Below are 20,036 nucleotides of genomic sequence, written 5' to 3' on the forward strand. Positions count from 1 at the left end.
AAAAAAAAAAAAAAAAAAAAAGAAAAAAGAAACAGCCGTTCGAACGCAAGAACAATAACAACAACAACAACAACAACAACAACTTGCACCTCCCTCCCTCCCTGCCCCGACATAAAATCTTTTCGTGCATCATTTCTCCAAGCTTATTAAACCCCCTTTCTCGGGATCGTGGCCTCCCATCCGCTGCCACTCCGCTCCGGGATCCCCGGTATCGGACCACCATAATTCACCATTAGAGCATTGGAACAACACACGCGTTGAAATACGATGATGCAAAAGGAAGATATTAACGCGAGGGAAGGGAGGGGCCCCCTTAACGAGAGACGGCGTTATAAGCCGACGGGCCGGTGACTGATCGAAATTATTCTTCGCGCGGGACGGCGACGGTGGCCGCCAAAAGCGAAAGTGGTCCGAAGAAGGGAGGAGGGGGAGGAGGTCCTGGCCGAGGCTGAGGCTGAGGTGGACTGGTGGACGAGCGGACGGCCGGCAGACCGGCTCGGTACATAAGTTACGCGGAGAGGAGAGCTCTCCCCCTCGCTCCATGCGCGATATATGCTCGCCACGTCGCACCACACCTCCAATGGAATAAATTTGCATCGAGCGACGGCTCCGCCGGCCGAAGCTACCCGCCAAGCAGTTTTAGAAGTCTCTCTCCCCCGGCGAGAGGAAGAGAGAGAGAGAGAGAGAGAGAGAGAGGCGAGCGAGTCGTCCTCCATCTTCTCCTTTCGAATCGTACGCGATTTTGCGCTCGCGTAAAAATTAGACAGAGTCGAGGAGATAAAGGGGAGCGAGGCGTAGAGGATGGACGTTAATTATTCGAAACGTGGCTCGCCGTTTATCGGACAGATTGCTCAACGTCGCCAACGTTGTCCCGGATAGAATACAATTGCGAGGGGAAAAATTGTCACGTTTTTTTTTGTTTATACGCCGTATGGAAATTGGAATCCGTGTGGAAATGCGAATAATCGATTCTTTGCAACTTTGTATCTATAATGACGTTGTTATTTCCCGTCCCTATTGACTTACTCTGGTAATCGATTCGTTCTCGAAGATTTCTTAAACTCTCGATTCTTTTTTTTTTTACAAAAAATATCGATTCGTTCTCGAAGATTTCTTAAACTCTCGATTCTTTTTTTTTTTTACGAAAAATATCGATTCGTTCTCGAAGATTTCTTAAACTCTCGATTCTTTTTTTTTTTTACGAAAAATATCGATTCTTAAAGATTTCTTAAACTTTCGATTCTTTTTTTTTTTACGAAAAATATCGATTCTTGAAGATTTCTTAAATTTTCGATTCTTTTTTTTTTTTTAACGAAAAATATTAATATTAATCGTGATTCGGAAAGAAAGGTAAATGGATGGGTCGAAATGGATTTATTTGGATCGGCAACTCGAAACCATAATTCGCGCGGTTCCTCTTGTCTAAATCTCTCGGATTATGGTTATAGAATGTATTATCGAACCGAAACGCGCACCTGATCGAAAGTGTTAAGGCGCTTAACCCAAATAAAATAATCTGTCAAACACGATATTGTCATTAGAGGAGGAGTTGCACCAACGGGGGACGCTTGGAATGCCGTGGTGTCATCCTGAGTCGCCCAACTTAATATTCGATATACCCATCATCCACCTACTTCGAACTTCGGATAGCGAATATCCAATCGAATAATAAATTACCCGATTTATCACCGTATTTTAAAATTTCTTAATTAATGAAATAAACAACGAATTCATCGAATTTTTCAATTGGAATATTTACATTCGTTTACATTTATCGTAGATCTCGGTAGATGATATTTCCAAATATTTCTATTATCTCTCGTATTTTACAGAGATTACAACGTTTTAACAACGTTGCTCTTTATCTTGGATATTCGTGCTCCAAGCTATAAATAGCAACGTACAATGGAATGTGTTACATATATCGCACAAATAGTGATGGAGTCTTTCCTTTTTAAAATGTAGAGGGCATTTAGTGTGACAGCTTGTGGAGAAGAAATGCGTGGGGGAAACAGTAGGGGACAAGGATGATATCCGATGGTAGTGGAAATTATGTGCTAAGACGACGCTCGATGCTCTCTGTGTGAAACGATAGGATCGTAAACCACACCCCGTCCACCTTTTTCTTCTTCTTTCCTTTCTTTTTTTTTTTTTTTTTTTTTTTTCACGGAAAAAATAGTTACCAATGCGCAAGATCACAATCTTTCTCTCATTTTTTTTATTTTATCAGATCTCCCTAAACGCGAAATACTTCAATATTTTACCTTTCACCATTTCTTTCTCTATTAACATCTTTCTTTATTAACACATCTTCTCCAAAATATTTCTCGAATATATAATAATTCTTTATTTTCTTCAAAGTATGGAAACCTTTTATAAACAATCATCTATAAAATCTAATTCCATTTATAACTTTCTTGTTCTCCTATATCCTCATTATAACAACATCTCCAACCTTGATCCTCGTGCAAACGGTTATTTCGATGTCCGTCTTCTTTGGCGAAAAAAAAAAAAAAATAAAAAAAAAATATTCTTCCACCCTCTCGAATCGCTCGAACATCACGATTCCTGTTTCGTTCCTGTTTCGAGATCCACGAGATAATCGCTACGATATTTCAATCGTCCAAAAATATATCCTCCAAGGTTGTTAAAAAAAAACGTAGGCCTCTCTTAAAACCTTGCTTGCCGATCTTAATTCTCTGTAAGTCTCAACAAGCCGATCTCCTTCTTCTTCTCCTCCTCCTCCTCCTCCTCCTCCAACACACCGCCGATCCAACGTCAATAAGTCTCTACCAACGACTCAAACGACTTCAATCAGCGAGAAAAAGAAGAAAAAAAGAAAAATTCCTCCTCGACGAGGTTGTAATCGGTCTGTTTATCCGTACGTAACGCACGATCCGTTTAACGTACGAGGGCCTTAACGCGTTAGGGCCGAAGCTCATCCGTATGCTCGAATCAAACAAAAGACAAAAGACTCTGTTAAAAGAGTCTTCTTTCTCTCCCCCCCTCTCTCCCCTCGAGATGTCATTACACCCAATCCTTGGATTCCTCCCTTTAACCCCTTTCTCGCACGAATTCAATGGGATTAGCTCACTCCGCGGATTACTATTTTTAGAGGCGGCAAAAGGTTGCCGACTGCGCGGAGAAAACTACGTAAATTGGAGGGAACGAGGTTCCCTTTCGCGGAACGCGTCAATCGGGGATCATGAGAGAAGGGGGGGAAGGAGGAGGAGAAGGGAGGGAAGGCTGGCACGAGGGGGATGAGAGAAACGGTGGTCTCGTTGCACGAGGCGCAAGTTTACGATTGGCTTGGTTACGATTGGATTGGCCGGAATGGATCCTTAGGGTTTTTTCTTTTTTTTTTTTNTTTTTTTTTTTTTGCCCGGGTGAAAATAGAAACGGAGCGATTGTGTCAGATAGTCGGAGAGAGGAGGAGGGGGGGCGATGGCGGATTACGAGCGAGGCGTGGATTACGTAAGGGGGGGTTGGAATTGCTCGAGATGGAATCGTATTACGGGATGCGCGGTTCCGCGTTTTAAGCCGCGATTTTTCCTAATTGCCGTTAACCGACCCGACACATAGGGCAAATACTAATGGCACGCGTGTTTGAAATCGGGATGGAGAGAAGCTTAGCTCGAGCATGTGTACGTAACTCGACGACTCGAGTTTGAAAGAATCGTGGTGAATAGATTCGCGTTGAATTCTTAATTCTTAATTAACTTCTTTCGATTAATGTTTTCCTCTTTGAACCACGACGAATCTTTCTTTTCTTTTCTTCCTTTTTTAGAATAAACGTTCGATCGAAATCACGACGAATCTTTCTTTTCTTTTCTTTTCTTCCTTTTTTAGAATAAACGTTCGATCGAAACGAAACGAAACGAAAGGAATCGTGGAATCGAAGGATGAACGAATGAAAATCGTAATCATCGCGGATTCGCTTCCATTTTGCCGATATTTATGAACAATGTCCTCCGTCCCTTACGCACCGCGAGAGCGAAGACGCTTTAACGAAGCCGGTCTGCGTGATGCAAATGAACGCGGGCCAACGTGTAGCGAGATAATGACTGTAATAAACGTCGATTCAATCGTGATAAATCCCTGATTGAAGGAGTCGCAATTTGTCCGGGAGAGGTTTCTTAAGGAGACCCGAGCGATATATGCACAAGGCCTGGCCTCTCGTTAATTCGCTGCTCGAGTTTCGAGCGTCCCCTGGGAAAGGAGAAACACACATTTTGGAAAATGTCTTTACCTCGATTTTCTCGCCGGGGGAACGAAAGCGATGTAATTATATATTGTAATTATATATTGGATAATACGAAAGGGCGCGAAAAAGAAAATTGCAAGCAAAAGCTTGGCAAACTTTGTTTCTCGGCCGAGAATTCTCTCGTAATTTTTCCACGGCGTGCGTTCACGATATTTATTCCGGAACAAGATGAAAAGAGAGAAAAAAGAAAGAAATAACAAACGAGAAGGCTCGATAAATTAACCGAGATGATTTGTGTAAGCGATCTTGTCTCGATATCAGCGAGTATAAGTGATATTAAATATCCGCCTACGAAATAACTAATAAGTTATAAGTTATAAGTTATAAGTTATATATATATATATATATATATCGATAAGTTCCAATTTTCCGCCTCGTTTCTCAATCTCGCAATTAACAATGAAGCTTATCCCATATCAATCGTCGTTGATGAAATTGAAATTTCGTTGTCCGAAAAACTCGTTCCCCGAAAACATTCTCCCCTCCTCCATGTCTTGATCGTTGGATGCACCGAGACTAGGCAACGCACAACATTTAAGCAACGATATTATTGCTATTTAAATAATCGAAGGTAAGAAGAAACACAGGTTAAATCGATGTTCGCTAATTGCAGTAATCGTTGAATATCTTGAATACTTGGCCCCCGATAATAAGTATTCATCGAACTGTCATAAATCGTGGATCTTGACGTTTGCCCCATGTTATCAAGGAATTGCCGTTCGGGCATTGGGAATAATTGCACCGGATCCCCGGCGCTATCCTCGTGCGCTTTTTGCGCCTATTTCCCTCCCTCCCTCCCTCCCTCCCTCCTTCTTTGGCGAGCTCGTTTAAAAGTGTAACGTTTCCACCGTTCCATTTTTTTTTCGCGCGTCGAGATGCGTTTTTTTAAACTATGGAGAGAGGAAGAAAATGCCGCGTCGGAGTGAGAATACATCCTTTTTCCCACTCTTTGCTTATTTATTTATTGGAAGGGAAGGGAAGAAGGAAGATCGATAAGGGGGGGGCAGGGGAATCATGGATGATAGTTCCTCCCATCTCTGACTTCGAAACAACGAAATAAAATCCGTATTCTTCCATACTCGCCGTTTTTTTACTTTAAATTATCCGCGGTGTTGCATTACTTAAGTAGGCACCGCACGTTATGATTTATACTCCGCTCGAGAGGGGGGAGTATTGTATCCCCCTTCCGTTGTTTCGATCCGCGAAAAGAACGGGAGAAGATAATTATATCGGATAATTATCCTTGAAAAAAAAAGGGAAAAGAGAAGAAAATTCGATTCTTTTTCTTTCCTTCTTTCCTTTTTTTTTTTTTTTTTTATCTTCCTTTATTTCAATCTCCTTCGTCGTATCTGTTCGTAAGTGTTTATCAGCCCCTTTTTTCGAGACTCGGTTTCAAAGAGAAGATTCAAGTGTTCAATTCGAAGGTAAATTTAGAGGATCGTGAGGAATCGATCGATTCGAAGGTTTAGCCGGTACTCGATCAGTCCGTAGTTGAGGCTAATTTAGAGAGCGCGATGCGTTCGTAACGATCAGGGCCGAAGGCGTCGTGGCAAATTCGTGTTGGATGGGGAGAGGGGGCCCCCCGGCGCAACTAGAACTTACGAGTGTATCTTACGAATGCATCTACCTGCATGGGCCGCCAGCCTCGCCCGCCAATTTAACACTGCATCAATTTGTCATTTAAGTTATTGACGGCCTCGGCCCTCCCTCCTCTCTCTCTCTCTCTCTCTCTCTCTCTCTCTCTCTCTGGGTTTAAGATCGGTATTTAAATGGATAAACAGCGGTTTTTCGATACGTGCACGGCGGCACCGCACGTTGTAATATTACAACGCACGATGACGGGGAGGAGGCGTGTTCGACTCCTCTAATGGTCGCTTCGCCGTGGGAAGGATGAAATAGATTCGAAAGATGAAATAGATTTCGCGTAATAGGATGGGATTAAAGGGTGGAACCGAGATGGGAGGGTAGTGGAGGGGCGATTAGCGAAATATCGACTTTATTAACGAGGACGACGATTGTCGATTGTTTTTTTTTTTATTTAGAAAAGAAAGAAGAGGAGGAGGAGGAGGAGGAGGAGGAAAAGAGTATTATCGAGATTCGCCCCTTCTTTCTTCTTCTTTTCTTTTTAGCGAGAAATTGTCAATCGCTACGGCGATAAATTTTACGTATCCGAGCGGAGCAAAGATGTAAGTGGAGAACGATGTAATATGGAGATAATGTGAGCGGCGCATCGATCGTTCGCGACATCGATCACTTTGCGTTGATCGGTAGCGTTGATCGAAAGAATTGATTATCGATACGATTAATGGACGTGACAATATAAAACAAATTGACGCCTGTCAACTTGCCCAATTGGACGATCGAATCGATATCGAAAAGGCGGAACGGTTTTAAATCTCGAAAAAAAGGAAAGAAAAGAAAAGAAAAATAATGGCTCGCGTGTTCGTGGCATCGAAGGCGTTTACGAATCGGTAGAGAGGGAGAGAGGGGGGTGGGGAGTCAATTTAGATAGCGGTATGAAAAGGAATTTGGATTGGAAAAAAATACCGAGGGAATTTATAAGAGCGATTATTACGGCATTATTATTAAAATTATATTAAATATCGACGTGCGCAAAGTGAGCAAAGATTAATGCCGATCGTCCACGATTCCCGGTCAATATACACAGTGTTCTATTAAACGAATTAACGCGACCGCCATAAATCAAGATATACGTCTGTGAACCACTATTCGCTATATCGTGTCCTATAATAAATTATATTAATTCGTATTCGATCCAACCATCGAAGATGATAGCCGCTCATAGCATAACGCTTTCTTCGAAACCAGATTTATTTCGGTCCTCCGTGCCAGATTACTGAGCTGAAAAATTTGCATACTTGAGGGGGAAAAAGAAAAAAAAAGTCCTGCTTGCGTAACCAAATTCCTAAACATATTCGCCAAGATTCATGCGGAGGGAAACTTTACCGCAAATTTTACAATTTCGAATCGAATAATTAATAAACAAGCAGGCAAGATATATTCTTAAGCAGAAGTCTTAAGAAACTTGCGTCGAACAAACAAACTTCTTTTGTCTACCTTTTATCTTAACGCGCGCTTCGAACTTCGTAGTTTTGAAACATTACCTCCTCCCTCGAATGCAAGAGCATACATTCCTCCGACCACTAATTTTTCTTTTTTCTCTTTGGAGATTACATTTGGTTTGGAAATTACAAAGGGAAGCCGAGTCTGGAGAGATTCAACCCCCAAACGAGAGGCAGGTCGCGTATTCGAGTGGACGAGCAATAAATAACCGAGTGATAAGAGGGGCGAGAGAGAGAGAGAGAGAGAGAGAGAGAGAGAAGGGCCCATCGAAATCGAGGCAATCGATTATGAGGTGTCCTTGTATCCCTGAGCGGCGCTAGACCGACGCGTTAGGGGCGCGTTCTTTTAATGATGTATTAGCGCCCTGTTTTGACACGACGAGAGAAAGAAGCGGCAACTTGCGGCCGAGGTCGCATTCCTCTCCTTCTTTTTCCTTTGTTCCTTTCGCCTCCGAGAGGCGCACGCGCGGCTCCCACCGTCCCGTAGAAACGTTTCACCGAACCATTTAACGCCCTCAAACCCTTAACCTTCGATTAATCAATCCCAAGATCCCTCGTTCCTCGACCGACATTTTTCTTCCCTCCATGAATCTTAATTTCGGCAACGTTAATCTAACCTTCCTCCTTCTTGTATCCATCGCGATGTGCAAATATCCCCCTTTTTCTTCCAAATTCATTACGTTTGTCGCGTAAATCGGGTTATCAAAAGATTATCCGCTTATCAATTCTTTTCTAAGCGGATTCCTCCTCCGACTCACGACGATCCTCGGATTAAAATTTAAATCTTCCCTACGAGTTTTCGCACGAGTTCTGTGAGCGCGTTATTCTCTTCCGGTAGCTTCGATTTCCTCAGCTGGAATGCAAAGAGCAAGCGAACGATGACTTCTCGCGCGCCATATCGCTCTTCTTCTAAAAACAAAAGATGTTTCACAGATGGCGCCACGAACGGTAAAGCAATTCGAACTCGGTCACGATATAAGTACAAAAAGGGAGTGGGGGAAGGCAACTTGTCCCCACGCCTTCAATAATACGCAACTTCGATCGATGCATAAAATTTATGCGTTGAATCATCGAAAATTTGAAAAGTTTGAAATTTCTCTCTTTAGTTCGCGATCCGATTCTACCCTAGCTCTCCGCGAGCGACATCGGTCCACTACGAGAGACTCGTAGTCGTAGGCTCGTAAAGCAAAGATCCAAATTCCTCGTGGCTTCATTAGACGTAGACACAGGCGCAGACTTACGATCGCCGTCGAAATCGGCGTACAACGTTCCCCTTATCTTCGACCAGGATCTATAGGGCCGATGCCGAAAAATCGGGGCCGCGTTGTATGTCGAGGAGGAAGAGAGGGGAGGGGGAGGGCGTCCTACGGTTTTCTCAGGGGTCCAGCCCCCAAAAATAACCCCGATAGAGAGTTTACGGGCACCTTTCGTCTTTCCAGCACACCTAGAGAGAGGCAAACTTCTCTCCGCTGCTATTTATATATATATATAATGAAAGAGCATCGTCGTCGGACCTTTTATTTCACCCTCCCCTCCTTCCTCCCCCTTAAACCGATACGCCCTCGTATCGGGGACGGGTTTGGCCCCGAAACTCGCTATCCTCGCGCGCATTAATCATGCCGAAAGGGTTGCCACCTTGAGAGAATTGTCCTCCTCCTGCCCGTGTTTCACGTCCACTCGTTCGTCCCAAAACTGCGGCCAACCCTGCAGGGAGGAGGAATTAACGAAACTTAACCAACCTTGGTGGATTCATTCCTCCTGCTTTTTCTCGTCGTCTCGTGTTTTCCTTCCTTCCGAGACGTGCCTCGAGAATTTTTTTAAAAAAAAGAGGAAGGGCAGAAGAAGGAATTGTTGAAGAAATTGCTCGTTGCCAGAAGAACGTTGCTATGTTTGCGCGCGTATTAATCACGAGACAAAAGGCGGATTCGTTCTCCTCGTAGCCCAGTTCCCTCTAAAGAAAGAAACTCTATACCCGTCCCGGAATTCCAATATCGAACCGCCTTAGAGAAGTGTTTCCAGATTTCCCGATTACCGGGATTCCGGAGCCCGTGCCAGCTTCGAAGCCCGACCCTGTTCTGTATCCGGAACGCTTGCCCGAAATAACCTTCCTTCCCCCTCCCCCTCCCCCAAATTATTCCAAATTTCGCGAGAAATACGAATTTTTGGAGGAAGAAGAAGAAGAAGAAGAAGAAGAGAAAGGAAATGCCGACAGAATTCGTCCAGAAACGCTCCACTCGTCGAATAACTTTATCATCGTTTCCATTGTTCGTTCACTGCGAATAAAAATCGTGGCCCTCTTTCAACAACAACCATAAAGGCGTTTCATTGTGCGCCCACGTGTTTTACGCCGTTTACACGATCCTCCTGTCCCGTGGACAACGAACTCGTCGAATCGAGGCGTCGTAATAATAATAAAAAAGAAGAAGAAGAAGAAGTAGAAGAAAAGGGTGGTCGTGATGCGCGAGCGCCGTCTCTTTCTCAGAGGAGAAGGGTTTCTCGAAGGGGTGGGCAAAAGGGTTCCCGCATCCCGGGAACGGAGAAACTGTGCCACACACGGTGTGTGCCTCGGTCGCACGAGTGACTCGAGATCAGATATCGTTCCTTCTGCCCCCCGCTTCCTTTTATGCCCCCCATGATGGATGAAACTAATCGGTCAACCGGCGGTGACCGTGTACACCCCTGCAGTTGCACTTGACCCGCCGCCACGAGCCACGGGTGGTTCTCGGTTTCCCAGCTCGGCTTTTTCGGGAGAAACGATCGGCACAATCTCGGACGAAATACGACGCTGATCGTCCGCGCGTTTCATCCGGGAATTTCGAAAGACCTTCGAAAGGGGTGGTTTGATTTAATTGGTTTCGATCATCGGCGCCTGCGGGGGGAACGTCCAACCTTTCGATTCGTGGAATTCCCTCCTTTTCTCGCGACACTCTTCGCGTATGGTATCTTTCAACTTTTTCTTCTTTTTCTTTTTTTTTTTTTTTTTTTTCTTTTTCTTGGCGGAAATAATAACGGATAAAACGAGCTTATCGCCGTGGATGCGTACATAGTAGCACGTATTATCTTATTTGTGCGATAAGAATTGTAGCGTATCAGTCACTTAACCGAAATGATAAACTTCGTGGATGTTCTATTTTCCGATTATTTTTTCAACATCGAGGTAGAACGAATTTAATTGTCTCCTCGTAACTTTTCTATCTTCTATGATCTTGTATATCTTCTTCTTTTTTTTTTAAAATAGAAAAGGAGGATTACTTCAAACTGAGAAATGACGGAAGCAAATTTCAGTAGCAAGTAACTATTTCTTTCAGAGACCCATTTAATCGATTGTCTTATACATCTCTTTTTTTTTTTTAAAAAAAAAGGGGGGGAATTACTTCAAATGTTTGACGGAAGGAAATTTCAGGAGGAAGTAACCATTTCTTCCAGAGACCCATTTAATCGATGATCTTGTATCNTTTTTTTTAAAAAAGAGAAAAGGGGGATTACTTCAAACTGAGAAAAGTTTGACGGAAATTTCAGGAACAAATAACTATTTCTTCCTGAGACCCATTTAATCGATTGTCTTATACATCTCCTTTTTTTTTTTAAAAAAGAAAAAGGGGGATTACTTTAAATATTTGACGGAAGGAAATTTCAGAAGCAAGTAACTATTTCTTCCAGATATCCATTTAATCGATGATCTTGTACATTTTCTTCTTTTTTTTTTTAAAAAAAGAAAAAGGGGGATTATTACAAATGTTTGACGGAAGGAAATTTCAGGAGCAAAAGTAACTGCTTCTTAAAGGCCCGTTTAATCGGGTCAAATCGATAAGATAGAAATACATTTTCTATTTTCGTTATTGGAGAACGGGTATGGCGTTCGAAGGGAGGATACATGGCGCTACACGATCGTGGCAGCATTTTCGGCTTATAACGATCGCAATTAAGGCGCGAATAACCACGAAGCGGACGGTCGAACGATGCGCGATTTCAACTATTAATGGCTCTATCCGGAAATAGGGTGGAGCAACGAAGGGGAAATCCAAGAGGAGGTGTATATAAATTACACATACGGCGGATCGGTGATCGTTAATTATGCAACGATCGTAAACAATTTCTCGGCCCGGCGTGGAAACGTAGAGAAGTTGGACTTGGAAACTTTACACGCGCTCGATCGAGGAAACAATTATAAAAAGGACCGCGTATTAATTTCTTCCACTTCCTTCTTCTCTTTCTTTTCTTCCTTTTTTTCCACTGAATTTTCGGTGCGAGTGTTGTAATTTGCATATCTAATATCCTGGAACTGATGAGAGATATACATCATCGATCGAAAGGAACGACTTGTGAAAGTCGTCAATTTATAATTAAGTCGTCGTGTATAATGTATAACTTAAATCTTCCTTTATTATTTATCTCCTTAAATAATTTAACTCGTAGATAACTCGAGTTGTACGTATTAATAATAAGAAACTGACATTTTTTCGTCTCCTGTGAGAGAAATAGCTATCGTTTACGTCATCGTTCTTTCGGTATATCTTAAGATATCACCGATAATCACAGGGTATCTCGGATCCCCACATCCGTGTTTTTACAAATCAATGATTACAAACGAAATTGCAAATTGTCGCCTCGAATCCATCCACCCGAAGAGATCCTCCACCCTCTCCCCTTGCTCTCCACTCGCGCGTCTCGCATTTTTAGAATCTCTATCTAAAAGAGAGATAGCTTGGCCGATGGTTTCGCGAATTTTCATAATGAAATAGCCGCAGAGCCCGATATTTTTTTTTTTTTTTTTTTCACTCGAGTGTATATATTAATTTGCCCCTCTCCCCCTCCCCTTCCGTTTAAACGGCCCGATACCTCGTTCCATAAACCCCTATAAACCGTATAATGCCGGTTATTATGATAATCGTTTATTACTCGAACGGATGGAAATAAAAATCGCGCGCATCGAATTACACCACCCTACCGCTCGTCTATACGGGCTTTGTCTCTATACAGCACCGTTTCTTCCATTCTCCTCCCGTCACCGTTTCCACGAAATTTTCCCGAGGGATCGTTAGACGGGCGGGTTTACAAATTCGTATCATCTCGTGTAACAACAACGAGATTGAGAAACACTGTTGCTCGGAACACAGGGTGTGCCGATGATCGAGGAAACAATGTTCAATTCGGTGGATAAATTTTCAATGAATGGCGCGCGAGGAGACGTAGTACGCACACGGGCAATGAACAGAGGGCAATAAACTCGATTCTTAAGCTCGTGGCTCGTCTCCTCTCCCCGCTTCACCTCCAGTCTTCAACGATGGTTTAATGTCCTGTTTAAAGCGAAACAAGTTGTTACGTTTTAAGGAAGAATTTATGTCACGTTTCGTGCCCCATAAATACAATTTCTCGTTAATCTTACGATTCGGAACGGCCGTATTGCTTTCACACAACAGTTTCTCTTTTTTTTCTCTGTTACGGAGAACGGTGAACAGCGATTCGCCATTTTTTCACTCGTGATGTAAAAGATCAGTCACCAGGGTTATAACACTATGAATTTCTAAGCGACATTGTTACACAATTATTTCTCCGTTTATCGATTGTTTTTTTATATTTTCGTGGAATCGCATCGAGCCAAAGCTTTTTTTCTTCTTCTTTCTTTTAGTTAAATAGAAATATTCGCCTCGACAAGGTAATTTTGTCGCGGTGGTTGATATAAAAACGCGAATCCTCGGGTATATCGTGAAAAAAGAGTAACTTTTTGACGTGATTACCTTGCATATTCTATTTTTCACGATTCTGATAGATGAAGGGGGAAAAGAGAAGCGTATAATCGCACGGTAGGAGGATTGTTATTAATCGCGCCCCTGTTTAATTTCCCTAATTTATAATACGATTTCGTGTAAGCTCGAAGTAATTACATCGAAATTTTCTTTATTAATAATTCCTGGTTCGTATAGTCGCACGAAATAAATAGACTGGACAAAGTGTAACGGGGTTTAATCGTTTAATCTGTCTAAGCCTCTAATCTCGTTGATCAGACAAAAAAACGGCTAACGAAAAGGAGATCGCGTATCCTAACGCAAAATATATAAATATATTTGCACACGTCTAATCACGCACGATAAGATATTACGATAATGCAAAACCTAGTTGATCCTAATTTTTTTATGATAACTTTTCCATAATTCAATCCCTCTAATCCAAGAAGAAACAACTTTTATAAGACAAAAAAAAAAAAAAGGCTTGAAAAAAGAGGTGATCGAGGTCACAACGAGATGGTACTTTGGCGCAGCGAATAGAGGAACGGCTTATAACGACCGAGAAGGGAGGGGGGAGGGGGGATGCCTTGTTAATCGCAACTTTTATCGCATAGGGTAATCCTCTCGACAATCTGATAGGATAGGTGTAGAGCGTAGCGAGGAGGAGTTGGGTTAGCCACGTAGTACAAAAAAGAAAGAAAAAAAAAGAGGGGGGGGGAGGGGGAAAGAGGAGACCGTCCGAAATACGCGAGGAGAAGCCCACGGGCTGAAATTATGCTTCGATTATTCGTGGTGGATGGAAGGGGGAAAGAGGGAGGCCGCATAGGTGGGGGGCATAGGCTGGCCTCCTAAGCACAAGTCAACCCACCCCTCTTTGCACGTGATCCATGCCGCTCTCTCGGCTTTCTCTTATTTTACCACGCTGCCCCTTTTTTCTCTCTCTCTCTCTATTTCTCTTTTACCTCCGTCCTCTCTCCATCTCCACGCCTTTATCCTTATTCCACGCCGATCCTCCTCCTCCTCCTCCTCCTCCTCCCCCTCCTCCTCCTCCCCTGTAAGCCGCACGAGGACGGCGTCGTGTCTTCCGAGCCGAGAATCGGGGATGCGATAAGCAAACACTCTCCAACGCCGCTCTATTATTAAACTATAAAATCTGACGGTCCCCCAGTGGCGCAGAAACGAGACGATCGAACGTAAATTCTCGCAGGATCGAGGTTGATTGAGACGTTTCAAGCTAGGCCGAAAGCGGGAATATTCGACACACGGAATATTTTCGGGACAAGGTTGTATTGGGTGGTGTTGGAATATATTCAGGGGAGGATCGAGGAGCGAAAAATGAAGCGATTTGAATTAGAAATGCTCGGCGGTGAGACCGGTTCAATGGACACTTTTATGCAAAGAGAGTTTAGACGAGAGTTTGCCGTGGAAATTTATTTTCTTTTTTGAATAATAAGGGCGAAGTGTAATTTGTATAATTTAAGAAGTTATTTTTTTTAAGATTTTCAAAATTATCCTTTGAGAAGAAGAATTTCTAGAAATCTTTTAGAAAGTTTCTCTCTTCGCTCGATTCTACAAAATCGAGTTTGTTTGCTCACCTGTTGAATATATATATATATATATGTATATGTATTTTTTCATTTTACATAGTCGTAATTCGTACGTAAATGGTCGCATTAGTTGCACCGAAAGAGCACGGGGAACACGTTCTTTTAATCTGGTGGAGGAACGCACAATGCGAGTTAATGCGAGGTCCGAGGGCTAACGACGGCCGAAAAAAATTAAAAATTGCGCTCGATTAAGTATAACAAATGCCACGCCATTGGCCTGTCCGTTCTTTCGTAGCTCGTAGTTCTTTTGCCGGCGCGGTATGGTCACGCCCTTGTTCAAACGTCGCTGGCCCTCCCCCTCTCCCTTTCCCTCCCCCCTTCCCCCCCCCCCCCTAACATGATTATAACATCATCCAGCCGAAAATCTACACGCTCGTTATACCGCGTAGAACAATGATCCCTTCAATTAAACGATCGTGAAGGCTATAAAACGATTATCTGTCGAACAGGCATAATAAACACCGATAATCGTGCCGTAAAAGTATTATTAACCCCTTTCGCGTTCTAAATCCACTTACAACCGTCGGATACGTATTATTATTAATACGTAAAAAAAGAAAAAAAGAAGAAAAGAAAAATATAACGCGACATAACAAGTCTAAGCGCAAACACAGAGGTAGACGGAATGATAGAGCAAACAGAGATATTCTTACCTAGATTATCCTCACGAAACGTTATTGACTCGTCGTGGTTTGCGAGGAAGCAGGTTTCGAACGTTGAATATTTCCTGAATGGTAATTTGGCTTTGGTTGGAGTCGCAATAAAAGGCGTATCTCGTAAAGAGACGGCCGTCCCTACCTGGGCTGGAATGGAACGAGGACGAGACGCAATAATGAAACGAAGCACAACGAGGAACAACTGTTGCAAGTTGGTTGGTTTTAGAATAAATTTTCATTGCTACCGCTTGTAAATTACGAGGTTGCGAGTTTTATGGCCTTGGGGATAACCGTGTTGAGCTTTCGCTGCAAAATTGGCATAGAATTGCCGACAATAAATCTCGGGGAGTGGGAAATCTGGCCTGTTGTAAAACGACCTGCGGTAACCGATCCCCGACAGGGAACTGGCAATTTTACACGGACTAAATAAACAGATAACAGTATGTATCTTGCTCCTTAAGAAACCATTCCTCGGACTGTAACCATACTTTGTGATGCAACTTTCCAACTTTCTTGCCGAGTACTTTATCCACTTTGGGGGTGTAAATTATCTGTACATGAATATCCTTTTAAGGAAAACTCGTTGCCCGAGTATCTACGAGGATCTACGATTTTTCGTTTTACGTTTCGCGGGAATTTTCAATTTGTTTTTACGCTCTTAGATTTATTTTACGTCGAATTACGGGGACGGGGAAAATTAAATACGTTGTAAATTATTTTCGTACGATTGCAACAATGGCGGTAATAAGCTTTATTTTAAGCATGTAATATCGAGTGCCCGGCTAGCTCAGTCGGTAGAGCATGAGACTCTTAATCTCAGGGTCGTGGGTTCGAGCCCCACGTTGGGCGATTTTCATTTTTTGTTTTTTTTTTTTCTTTTTATTTTTTTTTTACAATTATCACTGTTATTTTTTTTCTTCGTAAATATTTCTCACGATAATTTTTTGCCAAACCGGCAAAAACTTGGACACAAATAAAATGTGTTCGAATTTCAATCGGAATTTGATTACAACGATGCGATCTTTTATATATTTAAATAATTATTACGGTAAATCGATCGGGAATTAAAAATTACATTCGTATATAGAGCGTATAAGTTTTTTTTTTTTTTTTTTTTTTTTTTTTTTAAATAACTTCGTTCCTATTTCAACTCGTACTTTTCTGTTTAATCTAACACAGGATACGTAGGCATTCTTGGAGCGACCGAAGCTAAAAATAAAGTTTAAAATGTGGATGCACTCACGTACAATTTATCTTATTGTAGCACGGCACAAATGTTATGACACAAGTCAGTCTGTACAATTCGAAACTTGTCTCTTATCAAAATCAACGCTCAAAGTTGGACATATATGTACATATTTTGTCAAATTGTCCCACTTTTCCGTGAAACAATATTATCCTAACAAGTAGTAGAAAAATTTAAAAGCGTATTTACGATACGAAAATTGTTCGATGAAACTTTGACATTTCCTTTTGACGTTTAAATTTTTTATATCTCTACGGTGACAAAAATGAAACAATTCGAGAATTTCTATGGTTCTAATCTAAGGAAAAACGAAGATTAATAGTGACATCATTTACGAATAAGTTTACGATAGGAGGAAAAATGTTCATTCAAGATGAAAATAATTACATGTAAACGTCCCGGTGAATCGACAAGCCTCATTAGTCAAAGAGATAATAAATCACAGCTGGATTAATATTGAACATTTTACGCTCCATCTGTTATTTAATAATAATTTTGGTCAATTATCGATCAAGCAACAGTTTATTCAATTTATACGAGTGTGAAATTAAATTTTTCATCGATATTCTTTAATATCGATTCACGTACGCTTGCCGCTTGACATTAACGTTTTCCACGTTGACACGAATGTCTCAAGATAAATTAAATATTACATATCTCGTATCTCTGAATCGAGAAATATATTCCTATTATCGAATATTTATGCATATGCGTCTATATAATTAAATACACTTGTAACGAGTACGCAAGTTCAATCACGTTCGATTATAATTTTCTTTTTTTTTAATTTAAATGGATCGATTCGAGCAGAAGAAATCGATTAGATTTAAAATATTTATAAATACTTTAATCACCATTTTGACACCTGTGTATGTTACCAATTTAAAATTCAATTCAATATTTGCAAATTTAATCGCAAATTCATTTTATCAAAATCATTTATATCGTTCAATATAAGATAGTTAATTTAATCTTTTTCTCATTCCCTTCCCTTCCGAACCTGTTCTTTCACTCTTAAAACTATATCTCACAAAATTGACCAATTATACTTTTCGCTCCAATTTTATCCTTTTTAGAGAACCGCTCTAATCCAAATTGAGTCCTCGTTGAGTCCTCGGCCATAAGCTTTATTGCACGAAAGAAAAAAAAAAAAAAAAGAAAAGAAAAAGAAACGCACAACAAAATACGGCAAAAAGCCGAATCGAATCAAGCAGCCATCGAAGGCTCTCGAGGGCTCTGATATCGCGCTATTGAAAGGGAGCGTTCGCATTTTTTCCCTTTGTTCTTCCTAAATAACCCTTTCGACGTAATTGCCGCCGCATGGTTTGACACGAAACGATCTAACGAAGATCCTCGGCAACGCTGTTTAAACGGGATCGAGGGCAATTATGCGCGAAAAAGAGAAAAAAAAAAAGAAGAAGAAGAAGAAGAAGAAGAAGAAGAAGAAATGGCGGAAACCTCGTTTGCTTTGGATACATTTGAGTCGGTGTCAGGAGATAGGGTCGTGGATGAACTTGACCGATCACCGAAGAGATCAGTGATGATCGAGGATCGAGCGGCCGATTGCCCTCGATCCCTCTTCTTCTCGTGTTTCTTTTCGTATCATTTTATTACCTTCTCCTCTATTTCTTCTGCCACCCATTTATCGTCCACTCTCCCCACATCCCCTTTAACCGCCTTCCATGTCGATTATATTATATTTTATCATATTTTATTCTAGAGAAAATAAAAATCTCTAGAATGTTGGTGATTAATTTTTTTTCCTTTTCTTTTTTTTTTTTTTTTTTTTTACTTAAGTTCTATAAACAGATTCAATATATATGTATATTTTACTCCATTATTAAAAGATTAATAGATCATTCAATAATTTTTGTCACGATTCATATGAAAATTATTATTACGTGTAATTATGAAAACATGGTCCGCCATATAGACACACTTCCTGGAACATTATTGCCCCTGATAAGTAACAAACGTAAGAAATATCTGCTTCCTAGAAATCTATTAGATTCTATCCGAAGATACGAAACTGGATACAATATTTCCCACAATATCTCACCGTTACTACAACCGTTCCGTATACAGCAATCACACGGAAATCGTAAACCGTAATGGATCCAAACGATCCATTGCACCCGCTCTATTGCATCGTAAAACCTTGTTTAAAATTCCGCGCGATTCCAACGCGCTCTCGATCGAAACATTTCCATCGTATGATCCTCCATCTCGGGGCAAGATTTTCTTTCAGAGGGAAGCGACGAACGGATTTATCTCGGTATCTCGATAAATTATCGATCAACAACCCGCTAACCTGCTTCTCCTCGCCATTTAATTAACGTATCCCATCCTATTCTATATATATATATATATACACACACACACACACACATATATTTCTAAGCGAATAAAAATCCCGTAATCGAAATTTCTTACATTCCCTAACTTCCTTCCTCCTAATAATTTATAGAGAAATTTATCGGCAAATTATTTTTTACAAATGAAAATAACGTAATTTATCACGTTTCAAATTCGCGTACGTGTTTATCGTGAAGCGATAATAATTTAGACGGAAGGAGGAAGGGAGGGAAGGAGGAAGGGAGGGGGGGGGATTGCGAAATTTCACGCCGCAAACATTCTTTTCTTTCTTCCTTTTCGACGACGGAGTCTCGCCGATGGAGCGGAGCGCGCGTGGGTTTCGAGCTGTTAGAAACGGGCGGAGGGAATTCGTTTGTAATTTATGAATCGACGCCTCGCGCTCTCGACTCTCGGGTCGATAATTACGCGAATCGAAATTCCTTAATAATAGAGCGCAACGATGATTTTCTTCCGCGACTCTTGCCTCCACATATTATCCGTTGATTTAATAATGTTGTCAAGCGGCGGATTGAAAGGGGGGGAAAAAGAAAAGAAGATAAGGAGGAGGAGAGGGGGAGGAGAGGAAAAAAGAAGAAACTTTACGTCTCGGAAGTCTTAGAAAGAGAGAGAGAGAGAGAGAGAGGCCGATATAATACGTATATTTAACGCCCACTTATTGAATTTTACCTCGACCGCCGATATAATATTTATAGATCTGGTCCCGCGCCTGTTGAGTGGCCACGCGCAATTAAATATATATATATGTATTTATATCTATATTCGCGATATTATAAATCGCGCGTTTAATCAATCGTAATACGGGTTTAAGCATCTAATGGGGGAGATCCGTTTACGAAATCTCGTGCACGTCCACTTTTTCCCCCTATCTCTCTCTCTCTCTCTCTTTCTCGAGGATCTAAGCGAGGAATTTTATGTGTCGCTGAACACGGGACGGGATCTCGGATAAAAATTTTCGATTTATTTAACAAATGAAGAATTGCATTGCGTTATTGGATCACTTTCTTTTTTAATTAACGTCTTGGCTCGCAATTTATTTGCAACGAGGAGGAAAGGAGAGAGAGAGAGAGAGAAGAGAATC

The 20,036-nt window shown here is 41.5% G+C and overlaps 1 long non-coding RNA gene and 1 other non-coding gene across 2 annotated transcripts in view; both read left to right on the forward strand.

Moving 5' to 3' along the window:
* Positions 1-20,036, forward strand: part of LOC122713109 — a 55,755-nt gene that overhangs the window by 32,959 nt on the left and 2,760 nt on the right. The window lies entirely within an intron of this gene.
* On the forward strand, positions 16,113-16,185 carry Trnak-cuu. Its single transcript has one exon. It is a non-coding gene; the product is annotated as a tRNA-Lys (tRNA).

The sequence above is a fragment of the Apis laboriosa genome, unplaced genomic scaffold, assembly GCF_014066325.1.
Source record: "Apis laboriosa isolate Shangri-la unplaced genomic scaffold, ASM1406632v1 scaffold22_cov146, whole genome shotgun sequence".
Lineage (NCBI taxonomy): Eukaryota > Metazoa > Arthropoda > Insecta > Hymenoptera > Apidae > Apis > Apis laboriosa.